Source organism: Zea mays, chromosome 3 (genome assembly GCF_902167145.1).
Source record: "Zea mays cultivar B73 chromosome 3, Zm-B73-REFERENCE-NAM-5.0, whole genome shotgun sequence".
In the NCBI taxonomy this organism is placed as follows: domain Eukaryota; kingdom Viridiplantae; phylum Streptophyta; class Magnoliopsida; order Poales; family Poaceae; genus Zea; species Zea mays.
Window position 1 is genome coordinate 52,977,447 of NC_050098.1, and position 18,889 is coordinate 52,996,335.

At 41.5% G+C, this 18,889-nt stretch overlaps 1 long non-coding RNA gene across 1 annotated transcript; it reads left to right on the forward strand.

Moving 5' to 3' along the window:
- Positions 1-3,295: 3,295 nt before the first annotated feature.
- LOC118476660 (uncharacterized) lies at positions 3,296-14,508 on the forward strand. The gene is made up of 2 exons (XR_004857135.1): positions 3,296-5,727; positions 6,844-14,508. It is a non-coding gene; the product is annotated as an uncharacterized lncRNA (long non-coding RNA).
- Positions 14,509-18,889: the final 4,381 nt, after the last annotated feature.

An 18,889-nucleotide genomic window follows, 5' to 3' on the forward strand; every position in this document is an offset into this window, starting at 1 on the left:
TATTCCTCTAGCACAATGTATTACTGCATTCCACTATTTTAACCAGTTCATGCCAAGGATTAAATCTATTGTACTCTCTTCTAGCACTATAGGCATAGCCCAAAACTTTCTTCCCAAAATTGTTACTTCTATTCTATGACTCATATATGTTGCCTCATAAGTCTCTTTAGGTGTAATGACTATCATAGGTCTACGTAGGGCTAGGTAAGGTAGACTATTTGCATGAACGTAACGAGCAGATATGAATGAATGCGAAGCTTCAGAATCAAAAAGTATAGTAGCTGGCATGGAATTAATGCAGAACGTACCAATGGCAATGTTAGGACCATCCTCAGTAGCTTCAACATTGATTTGATTAACCTTGGCGATGTTGTAACCACGGTTGCTGCTTGGAGTCTGTGTCTGCTTGCCCTAAGAATTACCATGAGCCGGTGTGTTGGGGTTCCTCTTTGGACAAGCATTAGCATAGTGACCAAACTCACCACACTTGAAGCATGTGGTGCCTGTAACAGTGCCCTGGCCAGCGGGTCTCACCAGGGTGCCAGTGGGGGCAACCTGATGAGTATGCAGAGTCTGCGGTGTCGCCTGTGGTGTCTGCTGAGCATGTAGTTGGTAGGACTGTTGCCCCCCTCTAGGACGAGCTAGTGTACCCTAGGGTGGAGCATAGCGAGGGTGGATGCTACTGCTCCCCTGTCCCTGGGTGATAGCCTTCCTCTTCATCTCGCCTAGCTGAACACATTTGTGTTCAACAACTATGGCCTTGTCCAGAAGCCTCTGAAAAGATGGGTAGGTGTGGGATACCAACTGGTACTGGAGTGGCCCAATTAGTCCCTCCATGAACTGCTCCTGCTTCCTTTCGTCATCAGCAACCTCCTCTGGAGCATACCTTCACAGCTGAATGAATTTATCATGGTGTTCACTCAGTGTCATATTGCCTTGCTTGAGTTATAAGAATTCCTTCTTCTTTATTTTCATCAGTCCAGCAAGAATATGATAGTTCCTGAATTGTGTAGAAAATTCTACCCAAGTAATAGTATTAGCAGCAACATGGGAAACACAGTAAGAGTCCCACCAATCAGCAGCGAGGCCAGTGAGACGACCCGACGCATGGAGCACCTTCCCTCGATCAGTACATTGAGCAATATCGAGCATTTTATCCATTGTCTTCAACCAGTCATCTACCTGAAGAGGATCTGGAGAGCTGGAGAATGTAGGTGGCTTGTGACTCATGAATTCTCGGTGCTTGTCCTGGGGTGGAACTGGTGGTGGTGGTCGAGGTAGTGGTGGTTGTTGTTGTCGTTCTAGTCGTTCTTGTCTCATCTCCTGTCGCATTTCTTGCTGCTCCTAGCACATCTCTTGACGTTCTTGTCGCATGTGAGCTTGCATTTCCGTCATAGTGTTTGCCATTTGCTGCAGCAGCTGCATCTGAGCGGCAGCCACAGGATCTATTCTAGCTGGTGGAGGGTTCAGTGGAGGATTCATCTCTAGTTGTGATTGGTTAACAATCCTCATGTGACAGTTGTTGGCGGGTAGATCGATACTGCCTCCCTTCCTGGTATTGACCATCTGGGCTAGAAACACATGGTAGATCTTTTGGGGGTCTTATTAGCTTAGTAGATTAGTGTGTCACCTATTAATACTAATATATTACCTTATGGTGGTACATGCTAGAATGTCCTACTATACTATTTCAGTCAATCAAAGAAGCAAATCAAGCATTTATCATCAGAACAAGCACCCAAACATTTTAGATAGAGAAAATATTCTTTTTTTTGTCTTAGGTCTCCTATCTCTTTAGGGAGTTCATATGTAGGATTCCAAGGTGAAATCCTTCTTGTCTTTCTAGAGTAGAAAAGATAAGAATAGTCAGAGTAGAACAACAAAAGGTGAGACAGGATCAAGAAAAGTATAGAAAGAATCATAGTAAAGGTAAGTAGGTAAGGGTTGTGTCCAGTTCTATCTAGGTTTCGTCCTACATCTAACATTTGCTCTGATACCACTTCTGTCACACCCGGATTTAAGGGATAAAGCCGGGTGCATCTCATATGTGCGCCAAAGAAGAACAACACATATAATGACCAAGTGTATAGAGATAAATGTCACAAATATTATTACATTGCGGAAGTATCTTAAAAAAATAAACGGTAACAATAAAACGAACTAATAATTATTCTTTGGCGCCATCAAGCTGACTGGGAGACGCCACCTAGATTAGCTCATACTCCTCGTTGTCGACCTCCTCTTGGACTACCTGCTCTTCACCTACGGGGGGTTTATATATCGCAAGGGTGAGCTCACAAAAGATCATAGCTCAACAAGTTGTGGGGAATAATGTGCATGAACTCACCAATGGTGGGAGTTCATGTGTAGTGTAAGGCTGATCAACAAATAAGTGTTAAAGCTGAGCATTGCTTTTAATAAGTTGGTCAAATTTTATTAGCGGTTACTAAATGTAAGTGTATACCAACCCAAAGTAATAGTAGATCAAAATTAATAATAAACCACAATGCGATGCAGATGACAAATTGAGTTTAATTCCATAAGTTAATCATGCGAGAGTCCTGAGCTGCTCATGACCGCGAGCACGACTAGTATACCAGTTTTACACTCTATAGAGGTTGTGCCCTTTACCCACAAGTCATGTTACCCAATTGCCAAGGGGTACATAAGTCCCATTCATCTCTACCGAGGAGACGAGGCAGGGTAACACTACGAGGCCTTTCCAAAGTTCCACTAGTTCGAGAAAACCCACTACAGATTCAGGAAGAAGGAAGCATAGGAATCCCCCGCCCGAAAAGCTAAACAAACAATCCGACCCGAGAACCTCCCTACACTCTACAACGACGCCTCCCTGCTTGCCCCTTTTAGGTAAGGTAATCTCTCCCCAGCTTTCCTAATTACTTGGCCTAGGACGTCCCATTCCACCCTTGTGGTGGCAATGTATTCTCAAGTTAAGCACCATGTTCCAACTAACACCATAGTATTATCATGAACATTAAAGATTAGAATAACAGTAATAAAGCATGATCATGAAGCATATTTATCTTAACACCCAAAACCACATAGAGCAATAGCAGAGACTACCCAAAAGTCCAGTGGTGATCAAGGTAATAAGTAAAGCAGACTAGAGTGACCTATTGGGTCCTATCAAAATTAAGCCTAAAAATGCCACAATGATTATAAAGAACATTATTGGGTAAAGAAAAGTGGTCAAAGTCACAACTTGCCTTCAATGAGCTCCTACTTAGAATTTTCCATCTACTGGGTACTGTAACACCCCTGGTGTTACGTAAACTAAAACTCTGACATGTCATCATAAGCATCTGCATTAATGTGCTTGTTACACCTAGAATGCATTCACTAGGTTAAACTTTTTCAAAAGTGTGATGTTGTGTGTTGGGTTTAGAGTTTAGTCTAAGGACTTGGCTTAAGCTAAACAGGGGTAGGTCATCTCTTAAGCAAGTAACAAGTTGACTTGGAGTCTTAAATGTTAAAGGTAAGTCTTAGAGCCTAGAGTAGACTTGTTTTGGAATGATGGTCAAGTGGAAGAAGCGCTTAAGAAGCTGGAATAACTCCAAACCTTAACTTGAGCTTTGCTTGGAATAGATGGTTAAGTAAAGGAAATTCTAAACCAGAACATTTTGGATATGAGCTATGTGTATCAAAGATTGGATCTTAGACTAGAGAGTAACCTTGTTTCTGATGGATGGATCAAAGGGATGAATCCCTGGAAGAAGCTGAAATACAAATGAAACTCATTTGAAATCCTAAAACTAGCCCAAAAGAAGAATTCAAAAATCTGGAAATAATTTGACAAAAGTCCATATATCAAAGTTGTGGAGCTTGGAAAAGTGGATATGTTTCTTATTTGGAGATTCCTAAGTTGTGTGGAAGAATTTGGAGTTAAGTACAAAAATTCAGTTTTGGGTTCATTTTAGAATTGCTGAAAATAATATAAACTAGACAACTTTGGACTCTTGTAACTTCTGATCTAGAACCATTTTGAAGATGATCATTATAACAAAGTTATAGAGCTACATGAGGAGTTTAAGTTTGGTTAAGTCATATAGCTCTAAAACTATATGGAACTTTGAGTAAAACTGGTCCAAAGTAAAGCTGTCAAAAATTGTGGATTTCAGACTTAGTGAAATTCAGATTCTGAATTTCAGCAATTGGAGCAAACTTTGGGCTATTGTAGTTTGGAATTTAAGAGGTTTTGGTTAATGGTCACTATATCAAACTTGTAGAGGAACTAGAGGAGTATAAACTTTATTAAGAAACTTGACCCTAAAAACATTTGGAACCCAGAAAAAAGAGTGGTTCCAAGTGGTGCTGCTTTACTTCTGAATTTTCAGATTGGAAACAGTAACTGAAACTGAGTTTCAGTGTTTTGATAGCAGTTTTGAAGCCTATTTGTGGCTACTCTATAAGGTTTTTTTGTTATGGTGTTTGTAAAATAAGTGAAGACCATATAATGTGGAACAACTTTCTTATAGGGTGGTGGACCTGATCCCATACAAAAAGTGCAGAAATAGTTGCTCAAAGATTGGATTGTCAGGTTGGTTAATAACTGAATTTTTATTCAGTTCTGAACCCTGAATGGCAGCAAGTTGCCCAGTTTGGAGCTCTATGATAATTAATCTACGGAGATTTTGGTTAAGCGTTCTGTAGTAAAGTCAAAGTCCATATGAAGGGGAACATGTCTCTTGAAGTGAGTGGGCCTGGTACTGTACAAGGTTGTGAGTGAAATTGCTCCCAAACTTGCCTTGTCAGAATTAGTGTATGCCGTTTCAGACCTCTGAAACTGAATTTTCAGTGTTTTTCTTTAGACTTTGGAGCTAGTTGATGGTTGATCCAAGGGGTAAAAGCTTAAGGGTTCTGTGGAGGAATCGTAGAGGGTTGTTTGGTGGACAAGTTTTATTTAACTTGCTCTCCCTGTTATTACGAGAAATTGAGAAGTTGAAGGGGGTTAACAGGGAGGTACGCAACAAGACAATAGAGCTGATGAGGCTGATTCAGAATTGGGTTCAGATTCTGTTCAAGTAACTGAAGAAGATCTGTCTTCCTTGTTGTGTTTATATTTGAGTGAAGGGGTAGAGATAAGGATTAAATGCACAGCTTAGAAGTTTGGGGCTCACTCTGTACTGAAGAATATCCAGTTTTGGACTGTTTGAAGGCAGTGAACAGGGAGACTTTATCTGTTAGCCTTGGATGGATTGAGCTAGGCAGCAAAGTAACTCTAGTGGCTACCCCATTAGAAATATCAAGTCTTGGACATCTTTGTGCTTAGCCACAAGTGGTGTTCTCAGCCACACGCCTGCCTGTCTGTGTTCACTGAATAAGGTTGATATTTTGGGCTGTTAGAGCATATCCACAAGGGATATTTGTGTGCTAGCTGTCCAGATTCAGTGTCTATATTGTGCCTGTCAGTTTGTGAGTATTTGATGCATGAAAGCCACGTATTGGAGCCCAGGTTGTGCTGGCATCTCTGGGAACTCTTCACCTCCATGCACTGCACAGGTTTAGTGACATCTGTCCTTCATCTGTGGCTATAAAACTTGGTCCAGGGAAGTTTTCCTCCCTATCCTCAAGCTCCAGCCAGGTTGCAGCGTGTGTGAGGGTGGTAAATCTTCTGTCCACACCAGTGTTCACCTCTCCCCTTCCCAAGTTTGCCCAGTCCCTAGGTGGTGACCATCGTCAGCAGTTAGTCCACCTCGCCGTGACCAGGTAACTTTCAAAGTTTCCTTAGCCGAGCTATACATGTTTTGTGCTCTACATCAGATAGTGAAGCTCATATGATGATGAACAAATCTCCTTAAGACAGTCTTGTTGGATGCTATATGAAAATTGGAGTAACAGCTGCTCAAATCTAGACTGTCTGGCGGCTGAAACTGAATTGTATTCAGTCCACTGTGACTGAAATTCAGCACAAGGGTGTCTAGTTTGGAGCCCTATGGTAATTAGTGCAAGGCAATTTGGGTTAGGAATTCTTTAGCAAACTGAAAGGACATATATAGGAGAACAAATTCCCTAAAGAGGGTTGGACTTGGTGCTACACAAAAAGAGGAGTTAAAGTGGCTCCAAGTTGTGCTGTCCGACTGGAGATATGTAAATTTAGTTAACTGTTGCTAGCAGTTTGAGTTAGTTTTTACCCAACTTTGGAGCCTTGTGGTAATTACTCCAAGGGGAAATGGGTTAGGGATTCCACATCCAGATAAAAGACCACATCAAGGACAACAAGTTTCATTCAAGGAATGGGCTTGCTACTGTATAAGTTGGCAGTAAAAAGGTGTCCCAAACTTCTCTGCCAGAGTGGGTGCAGTGCTGTTTCAGTTCACTGAAACTGAACTTTTTTGTGATTTTGCTCTATTTTGTGGCATCATAACTTTTGATTAGTATGGTTTCAGTCTGGGGATGCTATGCCAAAGTAGTAGAGCTATGTCTAGAGAATAACTTGGAGTAAATGAGTTGTGTTTGTTGTTGAGGGAATTTGTGAGTTACAAAGCACTGAACAGAGAGAGAGGAATGGAGCACTAAAAGATGAATTCAGAGAACTGAAAATAGGTTCAATGAATTGTGGCTGATTCTTGGACACTATAAATTGTAGTACATGCAGTTTGGATCCTTGCTTAATGCATAAATAAAGTACTTGGTTGGTTATGGAGGCAAGGTTTCCTAGTTTGGTTGGTGAATTGAGTTGTGATATTAGAGTATTTAGCTCTCTTAAGGTTTTGTTAGTTTTTGTATGCACCTTTAGAGAGGTGTAAGTCCTGTGATGCTTCTTAGTATTTTCTTTTCAAGTTGCATAAGCATAAACATCCATGATCATGTTATTTCATATAGAACTCCCAGCACAAGGACTGAAGCTTCAAGCTGAAGTGGTGACTGAAGAGGAATCTACTCCAGTGGCTGCTGATCAAGTGGAGGAGCCATCTAACTGGGTAGCTTGTAGAGGGATCTAGACCTCTTCACTGCAACAAAGGCAAGCCCCGGTGCATGCAACCCCTTCCTTGTGTTTTTAAATAATTTTTGCACACTTTAAGTCTAGTGAAATGTGCATTAGGTTTATAGGAGTTGCTGGAAACCCTTTGATGCATTGCCTTCCTTGATATCCATACCTTTATAGATACTTCTGGTGAAGTATCAAAATATGATTTTCAAAAATGCTTAGCCCTGCTTAGATCTTGTGGATAGAGGTTGTCTTTTGCAATACTGCCTAGCTCAGGGGTTATCCTGAGGAAAGATGACTTCTACCTGCAAGAATATTTTCATTGAGAGCGTGGTGGGATCTTACTGCAAAGTTCCCTTTGATGCTCTTTTCATCCTAGAAACATAAACAATCCTAAGGATGAAAGTACTTAAATCGGGACTTGGGCTAGGAACAGGTGATGTTCTACCCAGGTTAGTTAAGGATTGGATGCATATGTAGGCCTGTTGATCAAGGACTATCTTAACTAGCCACATGCCCTGGAAATGGGACAGGGTAAGCTTGAACCCGGCTATTCCATACATGAAAAGACAATCGCGCACTGGGAGTGGAGAGATGGCGAGAGTGGCACGTACCCTCCTGGCAAAGGATCGCCTAAAAGGGGTGGTGTGCTCTCGGGTGGCGTGGACCTGTTCATGTAGTGGAGGATCCGTGGGAACGGTTGACATATGCAAGGGTTAAGTGCTACATATGTCGTGTGGTTAGAGATCCTCGGCTGAGTAAATCGATTCGGATCGCCGTTATATCCCCGGAGAGTGGAGACTTGATCTCCGACCTACAACCTAAGTCAGGATGTAAACATTATGAATAAAAATGATGTTGTATTGATGAGATGGTGAAATTAGACCAGATGCAAATAGAGTCTATTAATATTTAATCTGGCGTTAAAATATTGAAAGTAAGGACTCACTTTAGTAAGCTATTTCTGCAAAAGTATCTAAGTTGATTCTTGCTAAAGCCTCTCCTTGATTCCCAAATCCAGCATATCCTTGAGAGTCTTTTCTTTAGTCGGGTAAGTCTTGCTGAGTAATTCCATACTCAGGGTTTTATTCCCTGTTGTTTTTCAGGTTATAGTTTTGTGCTGATGTTGATGGTGTTAAGTGCCGGTGGGCTCGGCCTTCTTATATAAGTATACCCCATCTTTATCTTCTTATTGAGGATGGTCACTTGAGCTAGCATATATTTTAAACTTATAAATAATTTATAACAGTTTAAAGTTATTTCTTTGAATCACCTTTGTAATCACCCCGGTCATGTACAATGTAAAATTTTTGTAACCTGTAAAATTTGGTACTAAGATTTCCGCTGCAAAAATGTTGTGTGTGTGATTTGTGTTACTTAATCCCGCGGTTCTGGTTGTAAGTGGTTTATCCGAGGTCCTTGGGGCACTCAGACGGATCCTGTTAAGTTATTTGGTACACATGCATAGCCGTCTGAGGTCTTTGAGACAAGGACAGGTGCATGTGGGCCCAATAGCTTGGGAGGTTCTGCCACAGCTGGTATCGGAGCTGGATTAAGTATATACGGTCACATACGTATTTTTAAAACAAAAGTTTTGGTTTTGAAAAACCTATTTTCAACTAAACACATTGTTTGGCTTTGAAAAACAGTTTTGAAAAACTATAATGCTAGCGACATCCTCTGTTAAGCCCTAAGTTAAGGACTATAAGGTGGCTTAGTTTAGGATGCTAACCACTAATCCACAACTATAATGCAACTTTCTGCAGGTACACTAACTAAACCCTAGGAAAGTACGACTAGTGTTCAATGACGGAGTGAGTAGGTATGCCACCGTCATAGAACGTGATAGCCACTATATGTTGGCAAGAATTATGAGGACGAATAGGACGAGCATGCATCATGACATACAATTTTAAGTTAAACCCCCTATGTAGTAGCTTAGTACATGTTTCATCCATCTTATTCATGCTATCTATCTTTGCTTTTCTATACTACCTTTTCCTATTCGTGAAGCCTTGAGACTCAGTTCATTTCGTGGACCTGTAGTTTATAAGGTACAGTTGCCAAAGAATTTGTCAACAGTGCACAACATGTTCTACGTGTCCTAGTTAAAGAAATGTTTTCGAGTCCTCAAGCATGTTATTGAGATTGCAGATGTTAACCTTGGACCAGATTTAACCTACTTGGAATATCACATAAAGGTGTTGGATCTAAAGGATCGGGTCACTCGAAGAAAATTTATCAAGTTTTGTAAGCTACAGTGGAACCAACACCCGGAAGATAAACCATATGGGAACCAGAGGAGTATTTAGAAAAACATTTTCCTGAGTTCCTAGGTTCTCGTAAGTCCTAGGATTTGTGTAGTTTGTCTTTGGTATGAACCAATAGGGGCACACCCCTGCTTTGTAGGAGTAATGGGGAAATAAGCCAGTGACGCATTTCCTTTTCCATTATCTAGCCTAGAGTTTTAAATCTCGGGACGAGATTTCTTTTTAGGGGGGAAGGCTGTAACACCTCTGGTGTTACGTAAACTAAAACTCTGACATGTCATCATAAGCATCTGCATTAATGTGCTTGTTACACCTAGAATGCATTCACTAGGTTAAACTTTTTCAAAAGTGTGATGTTGTGTGTTGGGTTTAGAGTTTAGTCTAAGGACTTGGCTTAAGCTAAACAGGGGTAGGTCATCTCTTAAGCAAGTAACAAGTTGACTTGGAGTCTTAAATGTTAAAGGTAAGTCTTATAGCCTAGAGTAGACTTGTTTTGGAATGATGGTCAAGTGGAAGAAGCGCTTAAGAAGCTGGAATAACTCCAAACCTTAACTTGAGCTTTGCTTGGAATAGATGGTTAAGTAAAGGAAATTCTAAACCAGAACATTTTGGATATGAGCTATGTGTATCAAAGATTGGATCTTAGACTAGAGAGTAACCTTGTTTCTGATGGATGGATCAAAGGGATGAATCCTTGGAAGAAGCTGAAATACAAATGAAACTCATTTGAAATCCTAAAACTAGCCCAAAAGAGGAATTCTAAAATCTGGAAATAATTTGACAAAAGTCCATATATCAAAGTTGTGGAGCTTGGAAAAGTGGATATGTTTCTTATTTGGAGATTCCTAAGTTGTGTGGAAGAATTTGGAGTTAAGTACAAAAATTCAGTTTTGGGTTCATTTTAGAATTGCTGAAAATAATATAAACTAGACAACTTTGGACTCTTGTAACTTCTGATCTAGAACCATTTTGAAGATGATCATTATAACAAAGTTATAGAGCTACATGAGGAGTTTAAGTTTGGTTAAGTCATATAGCTCTAAAACTATATGGAACTTTGAGTAAAACTGGTCCAAATAAAGCTGTCAAAAATTGTGGATTTCAGACTTAGTGAAATTCAGATTCTGAATTTCAGCAATTGGAGCAAACTTTGGGCTATTGTAGTTTGGAATTTAAGAGGTTTTGGTTAATGGTCACTATATCAAACTTGTAGAGGAACTAGAGGAGTATAAACTTTATTAAGAAACTTGACCCTAAAAACATTTGGAACCTAGAAAAAAGAGTGGTTCCAAGTGGTGCTGCTTTACTTCTGAATTTTCAGATTGAAAACAGTAACTGAAACTGAGTTTCAGTGTTTTGATAGCAGTTTTGAAGCCTATTTGTGGCTACTCTATAAGGTTTTGTGTTATGGTGTTTGTAAAATAAGTGAAGACCATATAATGTGGAACAACTTTCTTATAGGGTGGTGGACCTGATCCCATACAAAAAGTGCAGAAATAGTTGCTCAAAGATTGGATTGTCAGGTTGGTTAATAACTGAATTTTTATTCAGTTCTGAACCCTGAATGGCAGCAAGTTGCCCAGTTTGGAGCTCTATGATAATTAATCTACGGAGATTTTGGTTAAGCGTTTTGTAGTAAAGTCAAAGTCCATATGAAGGGGAACATGTCTCTTGAAGTGAGTGGGCCTGGTACTGTACAAGGTTGTGAGTAAAATTGCTCCCAAACTTGCCCTGTCAGAATTAGTGTATGCCGTTTCAGACCTCTAAAACTGAATTTTCAGTGTTTTTCTTTAGACTTTGGAGCTAGTTGATGGTTGATCCAAGGGGTAAAAGCTTAAGGGTTCTGTGGAGGAATCATAGAGGGTTGTTTGGTGGACAAGTTTTATTTAACTTGCTCTCCCTGTTATTACGAGAAATTGAGAAGTTGAAGGGGGTTAACAGGGAGGTACGCAACAAGACAATAGAGCTGATGAGGCTGATTCAGAATTGGGTTCAGATTCTGTTCAAGTAACTGAAGAAGATCTGTCTTCCTTGTTGTGTTTATATTTGAGTGAAGGGGTAGAGATAAGGATTAAATGCATAGCTTAGAAGTTTGGGGCTCACTCTGTACTGAAATATCCAGTTTTGGACTGTTTGAAGGCAGTGAACAGGGAGACTTTATCTGTTAGCCTTGGATGGATTGAGCTGGGCAGCAAAGTAACTCTAGTGGCTACCCCATTAGAAATATCAAGTCTTGGACATCTTTGTGCTTAGCCACAAGTGGTGTTCTCAGCCACACGCCTGCCTGTCTGTGTTCACTGAATAAGGTTGATATTTTGGGCTGTTAGAGCATATCCACAAGGGATATTTGTGTGCTAGCTGTCCAGATTCAGTGTCTATATTGTGCCTGTCAGTTTGTGAGTATTTGATGCATGAAAGCCACGTATTGGAGCCCAGGTTGTGCTGGCATCTCTGGGAACTCTTCACCTCCATGCACTGCACAGGTTTAGTGACATCTGTCCTTCATCTGTGGCTATAAAACTTGGTCCAGGGAAGTTTTCCTCCCTATCCTCAAGCTCCAGCCAGGTTGCAGCGTGTGTGAGGGTGGTAAATCTTCTGTCCACACCAGTGTTCACCTCTCCCCTTCCCAAGTTTGCCCAGTCCCTAGGTGGTGACCATCGTCAGTAGTTAGTCCACCTCGCCGTGACCAGGTAACTTTCAAAGTTTCCTTAGCCGAGCTATACATGTTTTGTGCTCTACATCAGATAGTGAAGCTCATATGATGATGAACAAATCTCCTTAAGACAGTCTTGTTGGATGCTATATGAAAATTGGAGTAACAGCTGCTCAAATCTAGACTGTCTGGCGGCTGAAACTGAATTGTATTCAGTCCACTGTGAACTGAAATTCAGCACAAGGGTGTCTAGTTTGGAGCCCTATGGTAATTAGTGCAAGGCAATTTGGGTTAGGAATTCTTTAGCAAACTGAAAGGACATATATAGGAGAACAAATTCCCTAAAGAGGGTTGGACTTGGTGCTACACAAAAAGAGGAGTTAAAGTGGCTCCAAGTTGTGCTGTCCGACTGGAGATATGTAAATTTAGTTAACTGTTGCTGGCAGTTTGAGTTAGTTTTTACCCAACTTTGGAGCCTTGTGGTAATTACTCCAAGGGGAAATGGGTTAGGGATTCCACATCCAGATAAAAGACCACATCAAGGACAACAAGTTTCATTCAAGGAATGGGCTTGCTACTGTATAAGTTGGCAGTAAAAAGGTGTCCCAAACTTCTCTGCCAGAGTGGGTGCAGTGCTGTTTCAGTTCACTGAAACTGAACTTTTTTGTGATTTTGCTCTATTTTGTGGCATCATAACTTTTGATTAGTATGGTTTCAGTCTGAGGATGCTATGCCAAAGTAGTAGAGCTATGTCTAGAGAATAACTTGGAGTAAATGAGTTGTGTTTGTTGTTGAGGGAATTTGTGAGTTACAAAGCACTGAACAGAGAGAGAGGAATGGAGCACTAAAAGATGAATTCAGAGAACTGAAAATAGGTTCAATGAATTGTGGCTGATTCTTGGACACTATAAATTGTAGTACATGCAGTTTGGATCCTTGCTTAATGCATAAATAAAGTACTTGATTGGTTATGGAGGCAAGGTTTCCTAGTTTGGTTGGTGAATTGAGTTGTGATATTAGAGTATTTAGCTCTCTTAAGGTTTTGTTAGTTTTTGTATGCACCTTTAGAGAGGTGTAAGTCCTGTGATGCTTCTTAGTATTTTCTTTTCAAGTTGCATAAGCATAAACATCCATGATCATGTTATTTCATATAGAACTCCCAGCACAAGGACTGAAGATTCAAGCTGAAGTGGTGACTGAAGAGGAATCTACTCCAGTGGCTGCTGATCAAGTGGAGGAGCCATCTAACTGGGTAGCTTGTAGAGGGATCTAGACCTCTTCACTGCAACAAAGGCAAGCCCCGGTGCATGCAACCCCTTCCTTGTGTTTTTAAATAATTTTTGCACACTTTAAGTCTAGTGAAATGTGCATTAGGTTTATAGGAGTTGCTTGAAACCCTTTGATGCATTGCCTTCCTTGATATCCATACCTTTATAGATACTTCTGGTGAAGTATCAAAATATGATTTTCAAAAATGCTTAGCCCTGCTTAGATCTTGTGGATAGAGGTTGTCTTTTGCAATACTGCCTAGCTCAGGGGTTATCCTGAGGAAAGATGACTTCTACCTGCAAGAATATTTTCATTGAGAGCGTGGTGGGATCTTACTACAAAGTTCCCTTTGATGCTCTTTTCATCCTAGGAACATAAACAATCCTAAGGATGAAAGTACTTAAATCGGGACTTGGGCTAGGAATAGGTGATGTTCTACCCAGGTTAGCTAAGGATTGGATGCGTATGTAGGCCTGTTGATCAAGGACTATCTTAACTAGCCACATGCCCTGGAAATGGGACAGGGTAAGCTTGAACCCGGCTATTCCATACATGAAAAGACAATCGCGCACTGGGAGTGGAGAGATGGCGAGAGTGGCACGTACCCTCCTGGCAAAGGATCGCCTAAAAGGGGTGGTGTGCTCTCGGGTGGCGTGGACCTGTTCATGTAGTGGAGGATCCGTGGGAACGGTTGACATATGCAAGGGTTAAGTGCTACATATGTCGTGTGGTTAGAGATCCTCAGCTGAGTAAATCGATTCGGATCGCCGTTATATCCCCGGAGAGTGGAGACTTGATCTCCGACCTACAACCTAAGTCAGGATGTAAACATTATGAATAAAAATGATGTTGTATTGATGAGATGGTGAAATTAGACCAGATGCAAATAGAGTCTATTAATATTTAATCTGGCGTTAAAATATTGAAAGTAAGGACTCACTTTAGTAAGCTATTTCTGCAAAAGTATCTAAGTTGATTCTTGCTAAAGCCTCTCCTTGATTCCCAAATCCAGCATATCCTTGAGAGTCTTTTCTTTAGTCGGGTAAGTCTTGCTGAGTAATTCCATACTCAGGGTTTTATTCCCTGTTGTTTTTCAGGTTATAGTTTTGTGCTGCTGTTGATGGTGTTAAGTGCCGGTGGGCTCGGCCTTCTTATATAAGTATACCCCATCTTTATCTTCTTATTGAGGATGGTCACTTGAGCTAGCATATATTTTAAACTTATAAATAATTTATAACAGTTTAAAGTTATTTCTTTGAATCACCTTTGTAATCACCCCGGTCATGTACAATGTAAAATTTTTGTAACCTGTAAAATTTGGTACTAAGATTTCCGCTGCAAAAATGTTGTGTGTGTGATTTGTGTTACTTAATCCCGCGGTTCTAGTTGTAAGTGGTTTATCCGAGGTCCTTGGGGCACTCAGACGGATCCTGTTAAGTTATTTGGTGCACATGCATAGCCGTCTGAGGTCTTTGAGACAAGGACAGGTGCATGTGGGCCCAATAGCTTGGGAGGTTCTGCCACAGGTACCGGGGTCCTCGGTCACTTGCTCGTCTACTCGCAACAATACAAACAAACATGGTATAGAAGAAATTAACATCACACCAAATAGAGGAATATAATGTATGATAATATTCTACGCACCATAACGAGATCGTGGGTTCGAGAATCACTAAATTTGGATTTACGGTTAAAAAGTTATGATTTTACGAAGTTTCAAGTTTTTGGTACGGAATAAACTACGTGGATAATTTTAATCTATGTTTCATGATAAAACAGGCTTATTAGATGATAAATAATATTAATACAAAATTAATGCAACTGGAATGGGTAAAAAAGGAGTTAAAATGGTCAAGTTATGAATTTTGTAAACTCCTTAAATTTGTTTTTTATACTAAAAACAATTTTCTCCATTTATTTTTATATAAAATGTCTTTTGGACCGTGGGCACAAATTCTAGGGAATACCGGGGCACAACTGCAAATTCTAGGGCTCGGGTGTAATTTATTTCCACTGAGAAAGGATGGTAGGTTGATTTTTATTAAGCCTAGGGACTCTTTCGCAAAACGATCGGGCCGAAGAGGTATCCCACGCTACGATCCCCACGATCCTATATAGATGGTTCAAATTAAATCAGCCCCGCACTGAAACGGTATGCGCCCGTGGCCGTTAGATCGGCAACCAACAGACCAGATTTAAAACCCCAACGATTGATTCCCACGCGTATGATTCGAATCGGACAGTTCAGTTTACTCTAACCGAATCGGTACGCTCGGGGAGATCCGGGCCGTTCATCCCGATCCTACTGTTCCGACCATCACACAGACTCTTCTAATCTTAACAGTTCATCGCAAAATCGATGGCCCAGAACGCGCCTCTACCACGCTACCCCCACGGCGGCGGCGCCGCCACCAACCACGGCGGGGGATGCCCGGAGTTGGGCGAACCGGCACCGCAGTGCTGCTATTCTATCGTGGTTTGGGGTTATACAGAGAACAAGGTACGATGAACACAATGGTACGCTCCTTACCGCGAATGGGTGCTTGGGTGGTGCTGGCCACGACGATAGGTGGACCCGAGACTATGCACGATTGTCGGTGAGCAATTGAAGCTGTCCCGATGACCGGTCTCGCCCGGCCCCGCTACGAACGCCCGCTAGGAACAACGGCGAAGCTTCACTGCCCGACTCCGAGTCCTCAACAGAGACGAGGTCGAGGATCGACTGCGGCGGCGTTCAGCCGAACCCTTCCCTCACTAGTGGCGATGGAATTGAGTGCGACAAAAGAAGGCATGGGGAGTTAGGGTTTGACGCTGCGTTTTATAGTCACCAGGAAGGTTGGTTGAGTTGCCAGCTGCGGTCCATCGAGCGGCGAACTTGGCGAAAGTTTGTTACAGGGGAGGAGGAAGATCTACATCGCTCGCCTAACATGTGGGTTTCGTGTGACAGCGTTCGACGACATGAACACGCCCATCGCAGCTAGTGAGACTGACAAGCAGGCCCATGCGTAAGTGCAAGGGTGGCATGGCACTTGCGCGGTGTGTGGCTGCGCAGGTGGTCCCACTTGTCGTCGTGCAACGCAGTGAAGGCGCATGGCTGACCAGCGGACCCAGTGGTCGGCGTAGACATCCAACTGGGCCACGTCGCGGGGAGAAAGTTGGGCCGCAGTAAGGACTTTGGGCCTGGCACGAGGGTTCTTTTCTTTTTTTTATTCTTTTTGTTTTCCAATTTTTCAAATGTTCAAACTGATTTCAAGACCCCGTTTTGAATTCTCAGGTTTCCAATTAGGTTAATCCTCATTTTCATCATTAATATACTTTTATTGTTATTATTATTATTACTATTATTATTAAATACACAAACCAATAAACTCCAACATGATGCACTATTTCTTTTATTTAATGTAATTGTTAGTAGTTAATATGACCCCATGATTTGAGTATGCAAACATGAGGAAAAACAAACAAGTAATCAAATAAACCTTTTATAATTCCCAATTCTTACACATTTTATAAATCCATTTACTTGGGTATTACATTTACACACTTACACTTAAAAATTGCTTGCACGATAGTCGTTGCCGATAGATGTCGTCCTCTTATATTAGGAGAAGATAACAAGGAGTAATAGAAATCCCCATTAGTCCCAGTAAAGAAAAAGATAACATTCAATCGATAGGAGATTCCTTGGCCAGGGAGGCATCAACATCAACTTAATTATTTGACTAGGTAGATGGCCGTGCATTGCAACGACATGCAAAATATTCAACAAAGCATTGTTTTGAGGATAGAGAGTACATATGAAACAAAACGTCAGTTAGTAGGAAGGGTGTGTCGTTAAATGTCACTGCGACATAGACTACTTAGCTACACAGGTCACAATGTCGTACAAGTATGTAACCTTGCATCTTCAATGACAAGCTGGCATGCCTCAGATCATCCAACATCCTAGGGGAAATGCACAATTGCAACCACAGGGTAAAGGCACGGTCATTTCACAATCCAACGTAGGAACATTGCCTCTTTGCGTGTTCTGGAATCCATTTTGCGACAATGTCCGCTAGGACTCCTTTAAATTCTGTAAAACAGAGGTAGCAAGCATCCAAGGTGGTGATATACAAAGAACAAACTTGGAAGTACACTGCTACCTGGTTGTAACAACTATGATAATGATGTTGAATTGTGTAGGTGTGAATGTAACGTCTCAAATTTCTATTTTAGGATTTATAAAAAGTTCTCCAAAGTTTTGAGAATAAAGTTACTTCCAGTAATAATTTCAATCCCTTATCGAGTATATCTTTCTAAATCCATATTGATAATTAAGAATTTGGTATTCAGAACTTAGATCCAAAACTTAAAACTGAAAGTTGAAGCAACAAATAAAAGAGAGACTTTCAACATATTTCTAGTTTCCTTTAAAGCACTCTTTAAAAATGTTTGAACAAAGAAAAAATAAATATTAAAACTAAGGGGATTTTTAAATAATGTGGTGAAATATTTTACATAAATTATTTCCATGGAATTATATAAGATTTTAGATAATTTTTAGAAAGAAAGATTTATTTGAATTTGGTTCCCTTATGGAAATTATATATGTGAAATCTATAAAAAAAGTACTAAACAAATTTTCTGCTTTTGCATATCATACTGGATTTCTATTTGTGCATTTGAACTTGAGTGTATAATTTAAAACCTAATTTGGATTTAAACAAATATAAATAGAAAAGAAAATAGAAAACAAAAAATAAAGAAAAAGGAAAAAGTGAAGCCCTTACCTGGGCTGAATCTCCTGTGTCCTCGGCCCACTCTCCCTTGCTCAGCCTGCCAGCATGACCAAGCCTGCCTTGATGCCGACATGTGGGCCCATCGCGTCATTCTCATGATCCCGACGTTGGCTTGTGGTGTCCCCATGTCAGGAGCTCCTTCCATCTCACGTCATGTTTGGAGCGATGCTACTACCGGTCCATGCCACGCGGAATCCGGGGCTCCCTAACCAAATCATCGGGATTCTCGGCCAATTGCGTTTCCCCGCAGCTATATAATTGTGCCCCCTTGGGCCATACTCCAGCAATGCTTTGGGCGCCGTTGCCGTGAAGTTGAAGAAGACCGCCGCCGCTGGGGAAATCGCCTATGCCGCTGTTCGGGGTTCGTGGGGGGATGAGGGTCCATCGCCGATACACACCGCACCTATCCGTGGCCTTCGCGGGCTAAGGCATCAACCGGAACACAACCAATTGCTCACCATGGATCCATCTCCGTTGTCGTCCACGTCACGTCGTTGTTGGGTTCCTTCATAGCTCAATCGGCTGGTAAGTACCCCACACACCAATCGCCCCGTTGCCCTCAACGTTTTGAACCTGTTCGGCCATGGGTTGGTGTAGCGGTGGGTCATTGCTCCTTCGCCAGCCATGGCCTCTGTCGTGGCTATGGGCGGCGCCGCCGAGGCTCGGCCGTGGGGAGGAGCCTCACGTGTGGACGTCTATCTATGCAGCAATGGTCCCGATTTGATCAAGCCGATACCCTTTCGCCTTTAATCGCGGGCCATAGATTCGACATCTGACGTGCCGGATCAGGCCGTGGCGTTGGCAATCGTGGTACGTGGATCTATGATCAAATGATTGGCATTGCATACCGATTTGATTTCAACGAGATACACTCTGTGTTGTTCAATGGTGATCCTGCGGTCCACGGGACCGGTACCGCTTTGGCTAGCGTATTTTGCAAAAGAGACCTTATGTTTTATACAATCAT